The 5,905-nt window shown below is 35.6% G+C and overlaps 1 long non-coding RNA gene across 2 annotated transcripts; it reads right to left on the minus strand.

Moving 5' to 3' along the window:
* Nucleotides 1–2,909: 2,909 nt before the first annotated feature.
* Nucleotides 2,910–5,458, minus strand: LOC127836111 (uncharacterized). 2 transcript variants are annotated; one of them, XR_008028594.1, is made up of 3 exons: nt 5,374–5,458; nt 4,067–4,196; nt 2,910–3,542 (listed from the first exon to the last, which is right to left on the minus strand). It is a non-coding gene; the product is annotated as an uncharacterized LOC127836111 (long non-coding RNA). The 2 variants fall into 2 exon arrangements; XR_008028595.1 differs by having other exon boundaries at nt 3,975–4,196.
* Nucleotides 5,459–5,905: the final 447 nt, after the last annotated feature.

Below are 5,905 nucleotides of genomic sequence, written 5' to 3' on the forward strand. Positions count from 1 at the left end.
TGCACTGGAAACAACCGGAACTTCACCGGAAACAACCGGGACGGCACCGTCAGAGCACCAGTTTACTTATGTAACGTAGCTATAAAGAGACTCTGCCGGCATTCACCGGGGCTCCACCAGGGCGTTGCCGTGGCTCTGCTGGGGTGTGTTTGGGCCCCGGTGGAGCTAAGGTGCCGTCCCGGTTGTTCCCGGTACAGTCCCGGTTGTTCCCGGTGCCACGCCGGTCGTTGCCGGTCCTACTTGGTGACTCCCTGTTCATCCCATAGGTATTAAACATTTCAATACTTTCCCGGTGGAGCCCCGGTTGTCCCCGGTCGTCCACGGTTCATCCCGTTGGAGCACCGGATCATCCCGGTAGGGCCCCGGTTCATCCCGGTAGATGCCTGATCACGCACTAGGGCTCCGCCAGCTTCATAGTGAGACTGGGCCTTAACCGCATTGTAACACGAGGTAAATTTACCAGCCGTCATGTACGCAGTAAACAATAACCTGTGACAGAATCCCACTGCCACACCTTTACAACAATATATTGGTTATGCAATTGCGGATTTGTGCTATTGGGGTCAAACTTTCCACACCTTACGGCTGTTACAGGTGTGCATTTTACAGGTGAAATCATGTATACAAACATAAAGTTCATCTCAAATAAGTTGACGATAACCGATTTTCAAGAAAATCGCTTTGATATTTACAATGTAAAAATCAAAATCTGTATGAGATAAATAATGATCGAAGTTGGGACATGGGATTTACTTTGACATAAGCAGCGTTTCGAGATAAGCGAGTTGGGGATAACGAGAATCAAATGTTATTTGATAAAGAGTACCGTATGCTGAAAACCTATCGTCGCTCTTTATCAAAATAAACGTATAAGGGATTGTCACGAGGAGAAGATGAGTCATTTTTATTGAGACCGACGACATGAGTTTCTCGACTCTCAACTGTCATGTTATATATGGATTTTCAATTTGAATCGTTTCCTTTGGCCTTGCCGTGAATTTAATTATATCATAATAATGTTCATTACCATGTCGACTGTGCGCTTCGGATAGGGCTGTCACGATACGCCATGAGCGTACCGCGGTATATCGTGGTACGGTAACACTGTATCGCGGTACGTACCGCGATATTTTACAGAATATGTATCTGTGAAGAAAACAGCAGAATAACAAGTTTTACAAACTTTATTAAACTCGATAATCAGAAAACACTGGTATCATAGTTTGACTAGAAACTGTAAAAGAAACTGTAATAAACTTGATAGAAGTAGTCATTGTTATTGTTATTGTTATTCGCGTCTTTTTCTAAAATGTCCGCCATGTTGTCTTCAATAGCTGTGACTACAATCTGTGTAAATCGAACGCTTCAAGGGCATGTTTAAAATGCGGAGTCAGCAGGCCCAGTATTGAAAATCCGCAGCGTTCTGACTCTTCCTCGACTTATTCATAATCTTAAGATAACATGATTCGGAAGTGGCATGCTTTGAACGATCGATGTACTAAAGAAAGAAAATAAAAAATAGAGTAAACATCTTTTGGATAATTAGGAATTTATTTGCAAAGGAAATCTGTCCCAAATTCCAAAAAAGGTACGGACCCATACATCGCCGTATTTTAAACGTGAAAGTTAAACATCTACCAGTGGAAGCGCTTGCTTGACCTGGATATTAACGGATTATTTATTTAGCCCTTTTGAATCGCTTCTACAGTTTTCAAAACGATATCTATATCAAAATAATTATGTAATGTATTTATATCTGTATTAATATAATAATATTAAAAAAACCGGTGCGGCAACGCCGTACCGCGGTGCGATTTTTTTCACGACATGCACCGCGATATACCGGTATACCGGTGAATCGTGACAGCCCTAGCTTCGGATCATGTTGTGCCGTTGTTACTACCTCGTCCTCAAACGAAACATCCAGCCACTCAATGACTCTGTATTAAAAAAACTTTTCTTTATTTTGCCTTCGAGAGATAACCAATACGTCTTCTGTGAGAAACGCATACACGCTAAAGCGTTGTCGTAGCGAGGCATATACGTATACTGTCAGAGCCATGATCATGCCTAATAAAAGTAATAATAATAGCCTTTACTTCTGATAACTGGGTCACCCTACACATTTCTAAACACACCAGTGGCTTAACGATACATAGATCAATTTGGAAATTGTAAAATTGTGTCATTAAACACAGTTGTAAACCTAAATTGCATTTTTTAAAGTGAAACTTGACTTCGGTTTGATAAATCAGCGGTATATTTCATGTTTAACCGCATAAACCAGGCACATCTTGGATTATAATTTAATGAAACAGACCTATGAAATGTCATTGTGCTTAAATTCAGAGTTTTGTTAGAAGAAAAGCATAATCTTACATGTTTTTAAACACAATTTTCTACTACTCCGTTTTCGATTTCATGTGTATTTTAACAATGTTTTTGTAGTAAAACATATACCCGACGTCGTAGCGAAACGGACTACGCTTTGACCTCGTCAGCCCCCAGTGGAATCAATTAAAAACGACTCATAATACATTATTATATGAAACTGCATCATGATTCAAAAGTTAAAGAGCATATAGACAGCTAAAACCTAAATAGGTGAGCCTTGCCTTGGAAAAATGGGGCTTAATGCATGTGCGTAAATTGTTGTACGAGATTAACCTGTGCTGATCATACCAATCAGGCAGACAATTGCTGCTTTATTGTATTTTTTGTTGAAAGGGAGTCTCTTAGAGAAAATTCAGATAAGGCGGAAAGTGTTGCCCCTGATTAGCCTGTGCAGTCTGCACAGCCTAATCTTGGACAACCTTAAGTACATGCATTAAACCCCCTTTTCCCAGAGCAAGGCTCAAATATTTATTAAATGATTGATTATGTCTTCCACATAACATCTTTTAAGAAACTTTCAGTAAAACATGTTTATTTGATGACAGGCACGGCAAAATCAGTAGTAAATTCATAGTATTAATTTGTGTTACATTATAATACTTACATATTGTTGCTGGTTATAAATGTGGAAAAAGTTTGAATATGCATTGCTAAAATACATGTTAATTTTCTAAGAACTGCCCCTTTTATTTAAGGAATACTGTATGTATGCCCCTGTAATATTTCTGACAAAAGAACAAGATAAATAAATAATGATTAATAGAACAGTAAACTTGGTTTTCATTTTGTATACAAAGGATAATTATGTCCTTATTATTTACGCTATATTGAAAGAAATAAGATTACATCATTTAATAAAGAATGCATTACTGAAGATTCAAATTTAAAACAACCGTTTATCCACTTAAATGTTGAAAGCATTCTTAAACAACAAGACTAAAAAAGCTGTTAACAATAATTTTATTAACTACTTCCTTTCAAAAAAAAGGCAGGTACAGTTTTGTTGTCGTCCCTTTGAAGGTGTCCATGTATCCAAAGGATGTACTGAGATCAATCTGTGTCCTCCACATCTTCAGTGCCAACACGTTGTTCCAAAACGTTTCCTGGATAAGGAGGATGAGAGGATCAGTCACCACTTAACCCTTTTTCTGAAAAATATGAACACATAAAAAACTCAAAACCCCTTGCTAAATCTATCTATATATATATATATATTAGCTGTTATTGTCCAACTTTTAAGATGCAGGAACATAATGGCCACTGTTTCGACAGTAAATGAGTTAAATTTTCTACACTTTTGATTATAAGCTGAGACAATTACATGAGTAGTTTTACGTGTTCTATATTCATATTACAAGCAACAATATTTGATAAAGATAAAATGCATTGCTAATTCCGTTAAACAGGCCCACAGACAAATAAAATATTTGATATAGATAAAATGCATTAATAATTCTGTTAAACAGTCCACAGAAAAATAACATATTTGAAATAGATAAAGTGCATTATTAATTCTGTTAAACAGGCCCACAGAAAAATAAACATGAAAAATGGGTCATATTCAACAACAGTAAACATACTGGTCTCTGGCTTGTACAGTATTGTCAGGGCATGCTACAACAAAGCTGGTCTTCATCATGGTCTATCAAATGGACAATTCTTGCAAACACACCATCATGGTTAGCTTGAGGATGGTCCAAGCTGGGCCAGGACAGGCTGTCAGTGATAACTGCTGACTGTCTGGCAGCAATTTCCTTCAACAGCTCCTATGCTTCCGTATAAGTAAGGTGGTCTATGATATCCTTGAAAAGACATTTCTGCATTTAACAATAAATGTTTTGAACATAAAGCTAAGAATTTTGACACAAGATGTAGCTACATATGTACATATAGATTTTTTTATTTTTCATGACACCATTTTTAAACATTCCTATCAGTTTTTTTTGTAAAATTTCAATATTCACCTAGTGTAGTGTATGATCATTTTTTAAATTCTTTGCTCATGTAGCCAGGGCAACAGATAAGGATCGTTTTATCGTTTTTACGATTAATAGTGTACATAAAACGAATTGAAATACAAAATCGATCGTACATTTAACGATTACAAAATTGGAAAACGAATTGCAATCGATTCTTTGTCGTTTTATTTTACCGATACCCTCCATACTGTGTTTGATTTGAATTAGTATATTGTAACTTTCAGTACGGTCGTAATATTAGTGAAAAGTTTATATGAACACAGGTTCAGGACGGTGTCTACATAAAAATTTTCTTCCGTCAAAAAAATACGCGAAAATGTCGGCATCTTGTTCTAAATGCGGACGTGCTAAGAAAATTTCATTAGCGGCGTGCGAGCCTAATATGTTACAATTTGTAACGCGAAACAATTCGTTGGGTAAAAAGGTTGTAAAGAGTGTTTTAAAGCTAAAAATGTGTGGTCTGAGACAGAAACACAGGACTGGTATAAAACAGACTCATTATCATATATGCTTGGTCAATAGACAATTAAATGAATTTATTAATATAAGCAAGCAAACATTGACAATATGAATGCATAATGACTTTAGTTAATTTATTGCAATAAGAATTGCTGCAAATTGTCACCGCCGAATATAAAAGAGCTCATCTCACCCAGAAATAAAGGTAAGTTTTTATTAATTGGATTTATTTTGACGAATTGATTTGAGGGGAAAAACTAATTGTTTCAAAAAGCTTGCAGTGAAAACTAATTCACATGAAATCTTATCTGTTGCCCTGTGTAGCAGCACAGTTTTACATACAAAGACTTTGTTTAATATATCAACAATTAGTGCGTTGAACTGTGTTTTTTTCTGTTACCATTCAAGAATATTGTGAAATGACATAAAAAAAATTCAATGAAATCTCAACTTGCCTGAATATCTGAAAACATTATCTACAAATTATTTTAATATTCTCAAATGAAATCAACAGAAAAAAAATGCAGCTAAATAAGTAAACCTTTCCTGTTTCTTGTACCAAAGTGACAAAATCCAGTGATCCCTTCTTCATAAACTTCTTGGTTTATTTATGGTTGTATCCTATTGTAAAGTAAATACACAATTTAAACCACTTTTTAAAACTATTTATGGTCTCTATTAAAAAAGTGAGTTGTAAATATGTGGTATTATTATCTAATAAGTTTTCTTCAACATTCAGGAAATCAAATCTTGAGGATATTCAAAACAATTGAAAAAAGATGAATATCCAGAATATTCTTGGCTTTTACAAATATAATGATACATGCATTTCAGATGACCTGTATTTGACTTATTCAAAATACACAATGTACTGTTGAAATACACATTTATCAAAATATATACGTGCTTTGCTAAATTAACAAACAATTATAAAGATAAAATACTTTAAATAAAGAAACAATAAGATGCACGAAAATAAATTGGGGCGAGTTGTCTCTTGGTTGGAGCGAGTGACCATATCTTTGATGCGAGTTTGTTTTGGGGCAAGTTGGTATTGGGGCAAGTTGTCTGGC

This window comes from Dreissena polymorpha, chromosome 6, assembly GCF_020536995.1.
Source record: "Dreissena polymorpha isolate Duluth1 chromosome 6, UMN_Dpol_1.0, whole genome shotgun sequence".
In the NCBI taxonomy this organism is placed as follows: Eukaryota; Metazoa; Mollusca; class Bivalvia; order Myida; family Dreissenidae; genus Dreissena; species Dreissena polymorpha.